The sequence below is a fragment of the Lichenostomus cassidix genome, chromosome 14 (assembly GCF_008360975.1).
Source record: "Lichenostomus cassidix isolate B80296 chromosome 14, HeHo_3.0, whole genome shotgun sequence".
In the NCBI taxonomy this organism is placed as follows: Eukaryota; Metazoa; Chordata; class Aves; order Passeriformes; family Meliphagidae; genus Lichenostomus; species Lichenostomus cassidix.
In genome coordinates, this window is record NC_139495.1 from 9,509,309 (window position 1) to 9,527,156 (window position 17,848).

Below are 17,848 nucleotides of genomic sequence, written 5' to 3' on the forward strand. Positions count from 1 at the left end.
TGGGACACACACATTATCCTTCCTCTGAGCGTCCTCGTGGGTGAATGGAATGTCCCAGCCATGTCCCAGCTGTGCAGCTGCAGTGGAGATCTGTGTGTCCTATACTCACAGCATCATTTAACACTGAATTAAGTAACATCTTACAGTGTCTTCATCACTTTTTTTTCTTCTGATGCTGCACTTATATTATTCTCAGATTCCCTATTTAACTATTATCTTTCTTCTATTTTTCCTCTGGAATTTTCTGATTTATTTCTTTTTCACATCTCTTATCCTGACCATGATTGTCTGTATTCTTGTCCTGTTTCTCTTCAAGAATGCTGCTTAAATATTTTACAATTTGTGATGTCTATTGAGCACAAATAACACAGAATTCTTTCCAAGACTGGTTGCACTGGAGCCTTGTCCAGTACTTAATATCCAGGGGCTTACAAAAAATAGGTATTGTACTTTGTTTTCATTTTGGTCCCAGACTTGTGACATGTCACACTTGGAAAGCTGACACTCAGAGAAAAGAGAGCAGCACGTTAGCAGTACTTGCAACATTTAATTCTCAGTTTTGTCTTAGATTTCTTTTTAAACAGATTACAAGCAGTCCAAATAACAGACACAATAAAATCATAATCAGTTGGTTTTACAAATTGTTCCCACCCTGGAAAATTTTCAAAGTATTTTTTATGTATCACAAAATCCTTGGAATCTTATGCATAGATGGCAGAAGTTGCAAACTTTCTTGTGGCATTTATATCTCACAACCATTTTTACATATTGCAGTAATACAATTGGCAAGTTCTCAGATCCTGCAAAAACTCTTATTCCATGCTTAAGCATTTACATTAGGATGTGGGAGATGTGCAAGAGCAAAAATGTTAATTCCACATCTACTTTTGCCTAATTTTCCTTTATTGAAATCCTATCTCTAACTTTTCCTACAGTCAAAATAAGCTTTGTTTCTGCCTCATCTTAAATCTCGGAATGTTAAGTATTAGGAAGAACTATGGTCCCAAAAATCAACATATATTTGTATTAAACTATTACATTATTTGAACTGCTGAAGTCTCTGTAATCCTCTTGTTTCATTTGTTACAGATGTATTTGGCAGTGTATCAATTCACTTTACACCTTACATAATGTCTTTCCAACACTTGCAGTGGGACAGCAAGGGCAGCAGACAATTAGCAAAAGCTAGCCAGGATGTAAATGTTTCGATCACCTGCAGCTATAACACCACAGCAAAAGTCTAGAGATACTTCAAGAAAAGTCCTCCCCATACCAAATATGAAGAATACCTAAAATCTTTGAAACATGTCCTATACAAACCTTGGTGCTTGAGGCACTATGTACACAGACAGCAGTAAGTATATCTTTCAGATAAAGAAGATGTCTCAGCCAAGCCCTGAACTGCCGCAATAAATCTGCTGTACTACAGTTCACAGAACTATTATAGTAAGTTGGTGTTTTCTTAAATATTTGCATTATACTGCACATCACTAGCTGACAGAAATCATAATCAAGTTTTTCTTTTTCACTTTAATATTTGCTTGCCAGAAGGTTTGGATCACATACTAAGTTATCTGAGTTCTTTTCCACGAAGTGCTATTGGTGTTAAAATGTAGTGGTTTGGGGTTTTTTGGTCAGCCCCACCAGCTCCTTAGGGATCCCTGACATATTTTCAGTGTCTTGAATAACTCTTGTATTACCCAAACAGAGGAATTTCAACTGGTGTCCACCAGGAATGTCTGACTTTCCTTCAGCCATTCCCAGCTTCAGCCTGTGCTGTCCCACATCGGCATCTGCACTTGCACACCCCCGGAGTACCTGCAGGGTGGGTAACACGAGCCTGCACATCTTCAGTGCCTGTGGCTCTGCAATGACCCCGAAAAAGCAAGCTAAGCCCATCCCTTGTTCTATATATAAAACTGTTTGTTTAATTGGTGGAGTGCACCAAGAATAAATAATGAGCTAATTCTGAAGATCATTCCCAGAACAGCCAGCTCAGATTGTTTCCGCAAATCAGAACTCTCTCCTCTCCTTTGTTTGGGTTTTTGGATTTTGGTGTTTTTAATGGTTCCATTATCAGAAGGTGAACAGCTTTATCTAAATGCAAGTGTAGGAACAGTACAATATTTCAAGCCTGAAGCATTCTGCACATAAGTGAGGTTTTGGAGTGTTTGTTTACTGAAGATAAAAATAGTTAAAAGTTGAAATACTAAAACAGGATCAAGGATTCTAACCAGATTGGAGATGTTTCTTCCATTAAAAAAAAAAAAAAAAGAAAGAAAGAAACAACAAGAACAACAAACCAAAACAAAAGCTTTCCTGTACTCTCAGTCAGTTAGGGAATACTACCACCAGAGTTTTCCAATATATTGTACAGACCTTATTTATCTTGCTTAATAACAGTTAAATACAAGGAATTTAACTACAAATTTTATTGTAGAAGGTTTTAAAAATAACTTAAACAGATACAGTAATTCCTTTTTCAAATTTTTCATTAACTTTTTAGCTGTAATAGATTATAAGGGCTTGATAATAATTGTTTCTAAAAATACCTTCTCTTGTATTTTGCCCTGTTCAAACGTACCAGCAATGTCCACGGGTCTCTGCATCTCAGTCAGTGCACTAACAAAGAGATGAGATAAAAAGTAACATACAAAGTTCAGTGTCCAGTAACAGAGTAGGCTTGCTCACTAACTTGATGATTTCTAACATTAATACAGTAATTGTCCTTTTTAATGATTAAGAACATAAATGGAACTCATTTAACTTGACCTACTGTAGTAGAAAGAATACAAGGCCTAGTCAAATACTAACTAGACCCTGTGAGAAGAGTCATGTGTCTGTTTGCTAGGTTACAAAATTAAGAACTTAATTCTGTCATGCAGTCAGTGATGTATTCATTTTATCTCACAAATACGGAGCCAGAAAAACTAAAGGCAAAAGGTTATGCCCAAGCTGATAAAGCAAGTCCATGAAGTGAGCAATTGAAACTCACCATTGATTCACAGGTCAGTTTAAACCTTAAAATCTTATCTTTCATACATTTCCATATGCTTTTTCATCTCTGATATGCTGTTGCTTATTACCAGTTTAAGATTAAAATCTTTATTTCAGTAAGAGTCTAGTGATACTCTGAGCAGCTTACACTGAAGTTTCGCTTGATTCCTAGCACTGATGCACCAATTCATCCTAAATCACATGCAAAAACATTCTGCTACCTCCAGTATAGCTTTGGGATCAAATATGACACCTATCCCATGGCACGAACTCACCAATAAAACCTATCCAGAAGCCAGTTTAATCTTACCTTCTGGGTTGTCTCTAACTACCCTGTAAGACAGGAAAGCTGGGGATTAAGTGATAGCATGGAGTCAAGGACCAAGAAGTTACTGTTTGCTGCTAGACTTTTTCAGTTCAAATCCTTGTCCTAAGAGTGAGTACTACAGAGAAATTCGGGTTGGCAGGCAGAACCCAGATCAGACCTGGAAAATCTGGATTTCTGAGCAACTGTAATTAGCTTGACCCTTATTTTTAGGGTCACACTGTTAAACCAGCAGATATCGAAAGAGGCTGAGGGCCAAATCAGTTATGCTCTGGTTTTATTTATCTAAAAGGCTCATACGGACCTAATTTGCTATTTTGTGTTAAGAAATAATAAGCATAAAGGATTATGAACACATGTTTGGCATAGAGAGGAAGAGAGAATGCAGCCATAACTTCAATGTTGGAATGTCTTACTTCATCATAAGATTAAGTTTCAAAGCTGACACGGGGATTTTGGTACATAATGCCTCATTTTCAACTAATTGCATCTTAACTGAACATTGAAACCTTCAATTTGGAAGCTCAAATTAGCAGCTATATGATGGTAGTTTTTTTCCCCGGTTGTGTGTAGATGCCAACTGGAGGATCTAGGCTTACAAGTACTGCATGAAATAGATTGAAATACAAATTGGAACTCTTTAATCAACTTTAGCCAAGTAAGAGGGGAAAGTGTGGGGAAGCAATAGTTATACAACCCAGGAAAAGCAGGAGAGAGGAGGGAGCCTTTTCTGCAGAGGAGATCTGTGTCCTATCCCCTACTCACACAAGAACACTTCTGCTTTACTTTTTTGCCTTTGAGAATATGTAAAAACTTAACATTTTCTGCACTGGGTGTCTATTATTTAATTATCTACCAGTTCTTATAATGTACATTTTGGGAGTCAAAAGTCTTTTTTCAGTGCAAGCAAATAATCCATACACCAGCCTATTCCATTCCAACTGTTTAAAAAAATTAAAAAAAAAAAAAAAAAGCAAGAAGTTTTCATCCCAAATCTCATTTGTGTACAGATTGCACTTCTAACTGCACCTTTTTGTAACTCTGTAAAGCATACAATAACCTGTCTCTGCTAGTCCAGGTTGTTATGCTGGTTGGTAAGGAAAAAAAAAAAAAAAAAAAAGAAAACTTCAAGTCCACTGTCTGCATTGCTGTAAATAGTTACAGCATGTGATGTAAAGTGTATCTTCCTTACAAACCAGGCAGCAAGATGATCTTTTGTACAATGCATTCTTCCAGAAAGTTTAAATATTCTTCACTTTTATTAGTGCCTATTTACATACTGACAAATGCTGTTCTACTTTATTTTTTAAAAGGATTATCCTTTCTGTTAATTTAAATGTATTTATATGCCACTGAGTCATACGAGAGAGCAAGTAACTTCAAGGCTTTGAAAACTCAAGTCTTTAAATGTGGTTTTATGAAGTAATAAGCATAATCAATATATGGTTACAGTCTTTAAAAAAACAATGAAACTTCTTACAGTCTGCTGTATCCCTAATCAATATCTTGAATAATTCACCCGAAGTTTTCTCAGCGCTCTATGTAGAGAAAACCAGTATTCTTCCTCGAAGGTGCCTTGCTTTAGTGCCAATAAGAAACAACAAAAAAAGTAACAGTTCTAGGTAAATCCTGAGCTACATTGTGTCACAACTGCATTTGAAAAGTTGAAGTTCCCCCAGGGAAAAGCAAAACATCCCTGGTACCATGTACCAGTTAAATATGAATGCAAATCCCTGCTTCCTTAACTATTTATGCAAATGAATCTTTCAGTTGGGTATGAGATGTTTATACTTTAAGCCTACCAAGCTGATTAATGACTTGGTCAACATAAGCCTTGGTTCACAGGGAAGGCATCTGCAGATAAATAAATCAAACACTACTTGCCAATTTATAATATTGTATTTATGCTTCTACCCTGTGCATGCTGAATGATGGCAGTGGCACATTAATCAAATGGGGACTTCACAGCTTCCCAAATGCCACAATCTGCCAATTTCATTAGCAATACCATAAAATAAATTTTTCCATCTGGAATCTGAGTAATTTCCTAAGGAAACCAAACTTAGAAAAGCCACCCTGTGCTCTTTGAAAGTATGAAAAATACATATGAAGCCAAACTGTTGGATAACAAGGTGTGAGAAGAAGTTGCAGAGGAGGAGTTGCACCAAGGGTTGGTGGTGAATGGTGCTAGTAGAGACAGATGTGTGGGCTTAGTGACAGAGCCACCCACAGAAACTGCACAGTCTGTGGTGCCAGTCCTTCCTTCCCTCCCAGACACCTCTGGATCCTATTCCCTAGTGATCAGTGGGCATTGTGTTCAGCATAGTGGGGCAGGAACTGGAGAAGCCTGATCCAGAGCTCTGCAGCTGAATCACCACTGCATCAGCATGAGAACGGGGGATAACAAAACTGGGCTGCGTGGCTGAGCCGTCTCACAGTCCTCATCTCAAGGAACAAGCAGGACAGGGGCATGAAAAGGATGGGACTTAAAAGGCTGGATGAATATTAATAATTAATTTTCAGGTACTGCAAGATGATGTGATCACCTTCAGATTTTCCCCATCTGTTGCTAAGCAGCGTTCTTAAGTCACAAGCTTTGCCTTACAAAATGAACAGCAGTCTCCACACATTTTGCTGTTTTTCCCTTTTACACTGTTCTTTTGCCAAGCTTGCATTATAACTATATTTCAAAATGCTCTAAAACAAAATAAGATGAGCACTGAGATAGATGCATTCTTTGGGAAAAGGTTTCAGTTACTGCCTGGGACAAGCAGCCCATGGACTCTCCAGTCCCCAGTAAGGAATTAGAAAGCCTCTGTCTTCCATGTACCAAAGGAATTGCTTTCTGCCTCTCAGCCCTGATCTGTACATGAGAATTTGAACTTGCATCATAGAAAAGGCATGAGTATCATACAATTGGTTTGAATATTCGTTATCAGTTTCAATCTGTGTAAACAAAATCTTAGAATTTTTCCTGTGGTGGTAGTAAATTAATTGTATTAATTCTTTCAGTGTGTGCTAAGGATGTTGTTCCAATGATCAGACACCCATTCAATGCTCTGGGCATTCTGACAAAAATTAAAATTAAATCAAGGAGCTCTCTCTGTTAGAAATTCTCTCATTTAATTAGAAGTACAGGGCTGGCTGCCAGTGTTCCAAAACTAATACCAAACATCCCCACTGCAAACACCCTCTCCACAAATGCTTTGATTAACTACCAGAAATTTCAGAAATCCTCATTCTTGGAGACCAAGAGAAGCAAGTGACAGAGTTCAGGTTCTTTCACCAACTGTGGGCAATTAATTCCTCACACTTAGATCCCACATGTCTTGCAGTTTAACCACTCTACACTGGTAGATCAGCTAAACAAAATGAGGAATCATTTTAAAGTGCAAACTGCCCATCAGTTCCATCTTTGATTATTCATGAAATGAACAAATCATAAAGCTGAATAACACCGGTCATCCTGTGGAGTATGTGGCCTGAAGCAGAAAATGCCTTCCAATGAGAGAAAATACATACTCAGTATTACTGCATGTCTTTTCCCACATTTCTACAGAAAATGCAGAAGGCTCTTGCTAAACCAGCACCAAGGTGATAAATTGTACCTTTTCTTGCTGGTATCTCTACAAGACAGCTGTAAATAAGACCATAGTTACCATCATTCAGGCTTCTTGTTTGTTAAGGTTTCTTTACCACTATCAAGAGACTGGTTGGAGATTCTGGAGTCCTCTGCCAAACCAAAGCATGTACCCTCAGCTCTCTAGAAAAACATTTCCCAAAGGGATGTTCCAAAAGGTTCCCAAGTCTCCTTGGCTAACTGTAGCAGCCTTCAGAGCCCCACAGCTAACAAACACTTCTCACACAGCCACTGGCCCAAACCCACACACATTAATCTATGACTTTTCATATCCTCCCAGATGCCTCAGCATTCACCAAAGCAATAATTCTACCTGGCCCCATCTCTAGCTCTACACCCCAAACTTGGAGCAGCTTCACTGTTCTGCCACTGATTAGGCCATCACTCTTTTGGCAAGCAGTATTGCTTATTGCAGATGATTTTTGTTTCATATAAATTGAAATATTAACAGAACAGCTTTAATAACCTGGGCAGTTATATTCACCTACTGCCCAGGAGTAGCTGGGGACCTACACTTTACATCTACACAAGGGTATGTCCAAAGCCAAATTTTTTGCACGAGCACCAGTCAAGAGTGCTCTTTTCCTCACTCTTTTTGTTATACCTGGAGGAAAGAGAAACAGAGAGTCTGTTTTTTTTTAATCTGTTCACCTCTTTTTGTCTCTACCAGCTATTGAGTAGCAGGACATGAAGCAGGTAACAAAACCTGCAGCCTAGGGGTAGTTAGGCAGACTTCTGTTGTCAACTTAACCTCCTCCCTGTAAGCCTTCAGCATCTGCAAAACTGCAGGAGGGCCATGAGAAGGGCCATGAGGAGGCTGAAGAGATGGAATACACACATATTCAAAGGTGAGGCTGCATTTACATGACAGGCAAAACAGTCAGAAAGGTCTAATGCAGGCAAAATGGGCTGCTAGAGGGGATACCGGTATCCCATAGGAGAAAATAACCAGAAAGGGAAGCTATTAGGAGGATTAGAGGAAAGAAACTAATGAAAAGATCAAACAAAAATGAAAAAATAGAACTTAAATGTCATTAACAAATATTCACTTCTTGTGACAGACAATTAAAGCTTCAGTGCAAGACTAAATTTACAATTAATATGAGTAACTGCTGTTTGGTAGTGTTAAAACCTAATGCAATAACAGCCAATGGTGATCAGTTATATTATTTTCTCAGATGTAACCTCAAGTGTAATACTGTTTTCTTTTATGAGAAGCCACTAATGACCTCCAGTGAGCTCCACTCCGTAAGGTCAGCATGATTACAGTTGGCAATGGAGACCAAAACTGCAGGATTGCTGCTTCCAGACATTGAGTCCCTTCAGTAGAATCACCGGGCTCAAAGCACTGCAAGTTTCTCTAGAGAATACAAAACCATCCTAGCAGAGATAAGGTCAGCCTGATATTTCTGTAATGTGGTTGTTTCAATTTCATAATGATTTCTATTACTTATTTAACCTACTAGTTTAACCAGTAAGATGGTAACAGTGGTTGGGCTTTTTGGGGGTGTTTGTTTTTGTTTTTGTTTGGTTTTGCTTTTTTCTTTTGTTCATAGCTATTATGCTGATAAATGCTGTCTTTTCCTCTTTCAATTTCCTTGTCAAATAAGAACTGGTTCTGTGGTTTACACTAGAAGTCTGCCTACTCCAGCATGTTCCCTTGAGGAGTAGCCACAACAGGATACTTCACAAAGACATTCCCATCCTTTTTTTTCCTACTGAATTCAACGAGTTGTTCCCCTGTGAGAGAAGCACTTCTTGTTAACTCTGCTGCCATTTTGTAACGAGAGTGTTACAAGCTTATTAAAATCCAAATAACAGTGTACCAACAACCCATTCCCTCCCCCCTCAGTTCCAGCTCTTTGGAGAAAGCTCAGCAGAGAAAGTAGTTATTTCTTCCTTGCATAACATGTTTTGTCAATCTTTTGATCTCAGGCCTTTAAGGAATATATTGGAATGTAATAATCACAAATTATATGACACTAGGAGAAGCTGTAGTAGTTCTTGCCCTAGTTTCAAAGTAGCTTGCTCAACTGTAAGCCAAATGCACTACTGTTCTGTAACCCTGCAAGTTAGGTGGCAAAATTGTGGTCTTTACTCAATGAATTCCATCTAGAAATGCAATACCCCCCTCAAACACATAGCTGACACTACTACAGAATATATTATTGTATGTTTTAAATAATGAATTGTCTTTGTTAACAAATCTGAACACAAGTGTTTACATCTCTAGAATAATCAAATCCTTTATATAAAGCCTGTACTAGAACTGAAAATAATTTCTAAAATTAATTTGCATTGTTTCACTAAACAAACAATCCTTCCCTAAAATATACAGCTTACAACTGCATGACTAAATACATATTCACTATAAATCACAACAAATATTTTTATTTGTGCATTATTTTGGATATTGAAATGCTCATGTTGTGTAATTTCTCTGCTTTTCATGTTCAGCAGTTTCTAACAGCAGAACACTGGATTGAAAGCGAGAGAGGGAGAGTTGGGTCCATCCTTTCATTGCAGAGCATTGCATTGCTCTGGCAGCTTAAACCCTTGTACCACTGCTTCTTATCCTTATTCTGTTGCAAAAAAAGGAATATAGAGTCCATTGTTATTCTTGGAGGCAAATGCTGAGGGCTCTTATTGAACTATTCTGTAATAAGAAGGAAGTGTTGTACAAGTCCATGCCCAAGACAGGAAAGGTGGTGCTCAAAAGACTAGAACAATTGTGCAGAGCTGGACAATTTCCTTAGAGTGATTTTATGGAAGAAACTGCTTTTAAGTAGTTATTTGCTGTTTTAAATGTATTTTTTTCATTGTCTCCCATCACCATGTTGTTTCATAAAGTACAAATGCCTACAAGAAATGAGCACCATCTGTGTTTAATGTCAAACCCCTTAGCACACCTTTGTCTCAGATGTAATTTTTCATATTCTACAGTGTTCTTTATGAAGGAATAGTCCATGTGTTCCCAATATGAACCATGTCTGTATCCTTCTCATCAATGAATGGGCAATGCCCATTAATGCAGCCACTGGAATATCTAGAATGATCCAGGCTGCATTGTAACATTAAAGAGATTTACACCTCTTGCACAATGCTCTTGTACATGCTTGTTTCCTCATACACTCTCTACAGAGGTAATTTGCATTTCTGTAATAATTATGTAATTTCAATTCTTAAGAAAGATAGACACATGATTTATATGTTGCCATCACCTAAAATCACAGCTAATCTTTTTATCTTTCTGACTTTTAAATGTGCTGGCTAACTGAAATGCAAAAAAGGTGAAGAGGCAGACAACTTCATCAATGTATCTCTTGCTAGCAAAGGGAGCTGCTGTGCTCTTAGGAAAACTGAAAATGAAGAATTCTTTCAAATATAAGCTATTCCAAAAAAGCAGGACACCTTAAGTGCTTTGTAATCTTAATTTGATTGATTAGATGCTACACAGTAGACTGAGCACTTCTTTGTAGTTGTTTGCATTCTGGTTTTAAAAGCAGACGCACATCTGAACGAACTATTTCATTTGAAGAGGAACAGAAGTAAATCTGGACCAAATTACTGTTTTTAATGAGATCTTTACATAGATCATTGCTAAGTTTCCAGGTCATTGTTGGATTTAGTTTGCTTCTGAAATTGGATAAAATCTGATTAGCTAACTGTAATCTAGAGAAACGGAAGAGAAATTTATCTTGTGTTAAAAAGCCTAACAAAAAATAACCCTCCAATCCACCTAAAACAATTCAAACAAGTAATTCTTCAAATGTCAAAGCACTCATTTATAGTGAAGCATATTGGAATGTTGTCTTAAAATCATAGGGAATTAAAAAATGGCTCTTTATTTGTGTCTGTGGTATCACTGCTGAACAAGTGCACTGAAAAACTGTTTTGGAGCAGGGAACCATGTTTGGCTTGGTCAGCACAGAGCATAAGCTTGATGCTGTCTCCTAGCGAGCTCCTGGACACCAGCAAATTACAAATAACAAAAAAGTTGTATTAGACCATTGCACCAAGTTGCAGCTTAGTCCTTAATTTGTGACATAAAAAAAAGTACAACCCAAAAGCAGGGTTGCATAATACTGGGCCTGATGCAGTATATACTTACAGAACAGGACTGGCTTGGTATTAGTAAAAGTCAATTTGTTAGATATTTGCTGTGAGCACAGTGTTGCACAATATGTGCAATAAATTATTGTGTGCGTGCATGATCTTACTCTGCTCACAGAATAAATGCCTGTGTTCTCTATTGCACATTCTCAAGCATAAATCATCGGGTTTCCAAAACTTCTTTGAAGAATTTTTTCCTCGTGATTGGTTTGATGTTGAATCAAGTCCAGTCACCTCAGCCACTGACAGCTAAGCCTGAAGGTGAAATACACGAGGTATGAGTCTCATCTTGTTCGTGAGTGTTTGCACAGCCAACGTTTGAAGCCATGCCCTGAGTTTTGCTTCCAATTCCAAATCCGTGCGGCTGCAGGACCTGAAGGAGAGCGCTGAGGGACCGAGCGCTGCTCAGCCGCCTCAGCCTCGCCCGCCCGGGACAGGCCCCGGGCACGGCTCAGTGCGGCCCTCCGGTCACCGCCCGGTGCCCCGGGGAGCGGCGGGCTTGCCTCGGCCGAGGCACCGCTGGGAGGGACAGGGCGATTTGCCTGGGACTGGGGAGTGACCTCAGAGAACGTTCAAAAATACCTGAACCAGGAATAGTGTTGCCAGCAGGACTGGGTAAATGCTTGTCCTGTGCTCGGCACTGGTGAGGGCACAGCTCGAGTGCAGAGTCCAGTTCTGGGCCCCTCAGTGCAGGAAGGACACTGAGGTGCTGGACTGGGTCCAGAGAAAAGGAAGCGAAACTGGGGGAGGCTCTGGAGCACCACTCCTACGAGGAGCAGCTGAGGAGGCTCAGCTTGGAGAAAAGTAGGCTCGGGAGGACCTTATTGCTCTACAAATACCTGAAAGGAGGTTGTAGCGGTAGGAGTCGACCTCTTCTACCTTGGCAACCAGCGACAGGACCAGAGGACACAGTCTTAAGCTGCACCACTGGAGGGCTTAGCTTGGACATAGGAGAAACTTCTTCCCAGAAAGGGTGATTAGACATTGGAATGGGCTGCCCAGGGAGGTAGTGGAGTCACCGTCCCTGGAGGTGTTTAAAGACCGGCTGGACGTGGCCTTAGTGCCACGGTCTACTTGACACGGTGGTGCTCGGTCACAGGTTGGACTCGGTGATCTCAGAGTTCTTTCCGAGCCTCAATGGTCGGGTGACTGTGCCGGGGGCAGCGAAGCACAGCTGCCCTCAGCCCGCTCTGTGAGGGCGCGAGTGCCCGGATGTGCAGCCCCGCCTCCCGCACGTGCGCGGCGCCAGCGCGCGGCTCCCCCGCCCCCGCCCGCGGGCCAACCGCCGGGGCGCGCGCTCGGGGAGGGCGGTCTCGGGCGCAGAGCTCGCGAGAGGAACATGGCCGCAGCGGGCCGGGGTGAGCGGGGCAGAGCGGGCGGGGGGCGCGGGGCACGCGGCCGGGCGGCACCTCACGGGCTCCGCGCCTCACGGGGCGGCCGCGCTGCCGCAAGCTGGAACGCGCCGGGCCCGGGCCGCCGAACGGGAGCGGCACCGCCGGCAGCCGCCGCCGCCCGGCCCCGGGGTGGGCTGCGCGCCGCCCCGCCCGCGGAGCCTGCTGAAGGAGGTTGAGGCGGGCGGGAGTGCCCGGAGCGGCGGCCGCCCCCTCCCTGCCGGGGGCGGGCAGGGTTCCCGCGGGGCGGCAGCCGGGGACACGGTGGCGGGGCGGCCCCCAGCTCCGCCGGGCCGCTCTGGGCCCCGAGCAGGTGGAGGTGCCCGTGTCCGCAACGCGCCCCGGGACGCGGCTCGCACCGGCCCGGCCGCTGCCGTGCGGCCGCTGGTGGATGTGTCCTGTGTTGTTATTTGTTAGTGAGGAGCGCTCGCTCCCGGGTGAGGTGCGCGCTGTGGGCAGCAGGGCGGCACTGCGGGCCCGGCCCGAGCCCTGCGGGCGCTGAGCTGGGAGCGCCTCGCCCGGAGCCGCGGAGAGCTGAGCGCTCCGTGACCCCTTAGTGCAGCTGCAGCGGAGCTCACTGAGCTGCGAGAAGAGCAGCGACCCTTAGACCAAGGGCTGTTAACGAGCTCGGCTTGTTCCCTGCGACATGCCCGGATTTTAGATGGCACTCGGTTGATCCATTTTGGGGTGGTCAGGCAGTGGAATAGGTTGCCCAGGAAGGTGGTGGACACCATCCCTAAGGCGTTTAAAAGACTGGATGCGGCGCTGGGTGGTGTGGTTTAGAGGTTTCAGTGGTAGTGCTGGTTTGATAGTTGGACTGGACGATATTAAAGGTCTCTTCCAAGCTTGATGATTGCATGATTCTAGAATCAGCTTTACCAAGACTATCCCCAGCACCTGTAGGCACAGATCCACATCTGTGCAGGTCACTTGGCTGACACTTGTGGCAGTGACATTCTTTGGGACACAGGGAGCCAGGGGCAGAGCTGTGCTACCGTGCCGTGCCTTTCTGCCTGCAAATACATTTGCCTTTGTTCATTTTTGTGGGTTTTGTATTGGTGTGCAAGTGTGTAGTGCAGAAAACTGCTGTTTGTCAGTCTCAGTGCAATCGGAGATAATACCAGGACTTCTGGCTGCAGCAGGCAATTAGTTGAAATAAAGACTACAGGATTTAGAGTGAATAACTTGTTCAGTTATGAAGTAAATATCAGAAAAATTATCTTTTCATGAAGGTTTCAAAAACACCACCATGAAATCTGTTATGTCAATATGTCTAAAATACTTAAACATCATTCACCTTTTGATAAAGAAAGCCAAGCTTACACTGTCCTGTGAGTACGGCATGTTTTAAAGTTCTTGTTTATGGGAAGGTGTTTACCCTTCTTCCTCATGCTGCATCTTTTCCTTTATGATGAAAACATGCCCAGGTTTTGAATTAATTGAGGTTTTGAAGCTCTCAATGAAGGCACAGCTGGTATTTCATAAAATTACGCTTTCAGTATTTGACATTTTATCTTGTTCCTTCCTGAAGTTTTCTTTCCTGTGTAATTACTTAGGGCAGATGTGGCTTCGTGGTATATAACTTGAATTTAAAACTTGACAAGATTGCTGTCTGGTAATGACACCAGTTACTAAGCAAATAAAAACATCTGGAAGCTGAAGATCCTTAGTACATAATAGGAAGTGCAGAACATCTTTCAGGATTTGGCAGTATTTGCAGAAATGTAGAAAACTGAATTTAATGATGGAAATACATTTTTAGAAGCACTCATACAATAATATGAAAATCACCTTAATATTTACCTTTTCTATTTGTCAGATTCTCTTGAATGAGGTGTTATAAAAAAGCTTTAACACTGAGGGTTAATACACAGATATTCAGACAAATTTAATGGTTTATATGCATAAAATATTTAATAAATTGGAACTTTTGCTTGTTAGCCTAGCAATGAAGTTAGATAATTGATGACACAATGGATTAATATAATATTGTATAGGGAGTATACTTAGTTGTGGTTTGGGGTTTTTTAAACAGCATTCCATTATTGGAAGGAAGAGGGAATATATTTTATCATAGGCAATTTATTTTTATGGGCCTTTTTGGCATTTCCGTCTTGTAACCTCTTCCTCTTGTGTGTTTTGGTTTGGTTTTTCACATGTTCAGCTTTTAAGCTCTGTCACTGTTATGTACAGAAACCATAGCATCAGCTTAAGCCTTTAAAAGAATTAACAATAATCTGTTAGGATTCATCTCTGGGATCAAAAGTAAAATTTTGTGGCTGGGCAATGTATAGGATGTTTTGAGGTTGCTACCTGTGGGTTCAAAGCCAAAACTGGAAAACCCCATTAATATTACCACATGAAACAGCATTTGATAAATGCCAGCCTTAAAAACAACTGATTTCTTTAACTTTTTTAAATATAATGTTCAATAGGTTTCTATTGACTTTATCATATGTGTATATGTATATATGTACAGACATACTCTAAGATAATAACTGAAATGTTGATGTTTGAACAAATCCATTTGAGTTGTCGTAACAAAAAGACAAAATGTGGATGTGTAGCAGTTTCCTTCTCTTTTTCTTTACCAAGGTTCCATTGTATTGGAATCTATAGAAAACTAAAATATATTTCTGTGGTATAACTGACGCTTCCAAGTGTGAAGACTTGAAGGAACTAGGGCTGAGTTTGTGATTGTAGTTGAGTTAAAAGGAGTAGTTGATGCACCTCTGGTACTGCTGTTTGTGCCAAGGTAATTGGAAAGACAAATGCTGTCTTGGAGTAGAAATATGGAAAGTGCTAAAAGATGCACATAGAGTATATTGAAACCATGTTACTCTCAGGGTTTTAATCTAATAACACACTTTAACATCCTAAAACTGCAGAAACACACAAAGCTGAACTAGTATTCTTAAGGCTTTAACTTCTCAGGTAGAACAAAATACATGACTTTTAAAATAAAGAATCCTTGAGACATCTTTGTGATTTTTGTTTTTCCTTTTTGCTTTCCAACCAACCAGGAATGTGCTGAAACAGACACTCTAGAAGGGTGCTAGACATACAAGGTAAGTGCTGTATCTTAAAAAATTTTAACTTTCTAAATACATTTTTAAAATAAAGCTACTGTGCTATTTTTTTAGTGAGCAGTGTATCCCTTTAAATTGTGCAGGTTTTATAATCCTGTGAAAATGGAAGGTTTTCAAAGAGATCTGTTCCTATACAAACAGAAATGAGGTTATATGTAGAACCTGTATTACATAAACTTAAGAGCAAGTTACTGTGATTTAATGCTTTGGCCTTTGATATGAGTCGTTTTTAATCACCTCTTAAGATTGACTTAAATATTCATATGCTGATTAAACAATATTTTCTCTTTTTAAAGGACTGTCATGCTTGCAAGCCTTCACAGATGTTAGACTTTTTCCAGATGTGAATAGTTTTGATATTAAAACTTTGGCCTGTAGAGCATTTTGTTTATTTTTAACAGTTTCTGTGCAGTGACTCAGGCTTGTACCAGCACAGCACTTCCAGGGGGCCTCCAGACCCTGTGTGGTTTGGTTGAATCAATCCAGTTTTAGATGAGAAAACTTCTGTCTGAAAGGGAGTAACCAAGGATGTTTAATGACTGCTGTTAGTGCTGGTTCAGGAGGTGTTAGGAAGGGAAGTCAAGCAGCTTAGTAAATAAGGAAGTTGGGTTTTATTGACCAAAACATTCTCAGTTTGGGAACTGTGTGCTTCTGGTGTTTAGCTGGTCCTCAAATGGTGAAAATTCTGATCCTGCCCCTCCCTCCTCATCTTTTGTATGGGAAAAGGGGGGGGGGGGCGCATGGGTTACCTGATCTTCAGGATAACCAAGACAGAGCATCAAACTTAAAGCCTCTTGATAGTTTCCACTGAGGCCTCTTAGATGCACCAGAGCATTGGTTCCACCTCTACAGAAATGCCAGACACTGCATACGACTTTCATGGCTAAGAACTGCAGCAGAGACTGGAAGAACAAGATGTACAGAACTGGATATACACAGAAGGGGGTATGTATCTGTAGCACTGATGTATTCCAACAAACCCCCAAACTGTAGTGTTAGGCAAAAAACCCCTACTGGAAACACTTAAGGGTAGGGGAGCTTCCTCTAACCTGAAGGCAAGGTGTGTTTCAGGATTGTGTGCAGAATTGAAGAGCAGGTTTGATTAGACTTGGCAAACCAGTTCACTTTGTGTCCTCTTTAGTAAATCTGCAACCTTTGTTTCTTACTGTGAATAAATCTTCTGCTTTTTTAGCTGCTTGTCCAAAAAAAGAGATGAACAATTGAAATTAAGCCTGTTTGCACTTGACAACCGTGAATGTTTCATGTTTGCTTCTTCAAATGAAATAATTCCGTGTTGTGCTGAGGACAGAGAACCTGTATTCCTGGCATTGTTTTTAACCCTTTTTAGCACCTGAAGTCCAAGATCCAAAATTGCATAGTGTTAGTTATGAATACTTTTTTCAAACTTTCCTTCTGTGGCAAAGATTGATGTCTACCACAAAAATCTTCCATATCCTGAAACTCCAAAGCAAATGCACATTACAGAATTCATTGAAGTGTTCAGATTACTGTTATTAAATCCAGATGTTAATGTAACAGTTTTGCACTTGTGCAATAAACTGGATCTCTGTGATTGTTGACTCAGTAGAAAGTATTTTAAGATTTCATATTTGGTACTTGGCTTAAGCCATTAATTAAATGTTTGAAAAGGGGTTTTTACCTGGGCATAGTACCAAAAGCAACAAAATGAGAGAGAAGTCATAGTTACACTAATTTTTGATCTTCACACCAGTGAACCACAAAACAGTGAAGACACAAATGAACAAAACAAAAATCAAAGACAAAAAGAAAACCCACTGGTTTTCTACTCTTCTAAGACAGTGAATTTATGATAGAGTCAGTCCTAGTTATATTTCTGAGAAGGACATGCAGTTGTGTTCTTATTTCCACATTTTGTGTCTAATGCTAGCCTGCTGGAAGGCTAGGGAACAGTTGCTGAAAACTTGTTTACAGATTCTAGAGACATTAAAATTAGTTTGGTTTGCCAGTCATTCTTTATTCTAAATGTAAAAGAGGTAGCTCATAAAAATTCAGCAGAGAAACTCATTAAAATAAGTTCAAATTGTTAGTGTATTCAGTAAAGTCCAGTTAATACCCATAAATGGTCCTTTACATCTCATGTAGTGGGAAATTTCCCAGTATTTCCTACACAAAAAAGGTAGAAGAGACAGAATTCCAGCTACTGAAATGCTGTCTAATTACATTGCTACTGCAATGCTTCATTTAGTTCCCCATATTTTTAAAATTGAAAATGTATAGCTTGGCAAAGTTGCAATCCAGCAAAGCTTTAAGC

The 17,848-nt window shown here is 40.6% G+C and overlaps 1 long non-coding RNA gene across 1 annotated transcript in view; it reads right to left on the reverse strand.

The window, feature by feature from the left end:
* The window catches only part of LOC146430824 (uncharacterized), a 22,888-nt gene extending 10,811 nt beyond the window's left edge, over positions 1–12,077 (reverse strand). Inside the window, exons 1-2 of the long non-coding RNA XR_014855132.1 lie at positions 11,074–12,077; positions 2,553–2,622 (exon numbers count right to left, since the gene is read on the reverse strand). This is a non-coding gene — a long non-coding RNA (uncharacterized LOC146430824). The remainder of the gene's footprint in view (positions 1–2,552; positions 2,623–11,073) is intronic.
* Between the last annotated feature and the right edge of the window lie 5,771 nt (positions 12,078–17,848).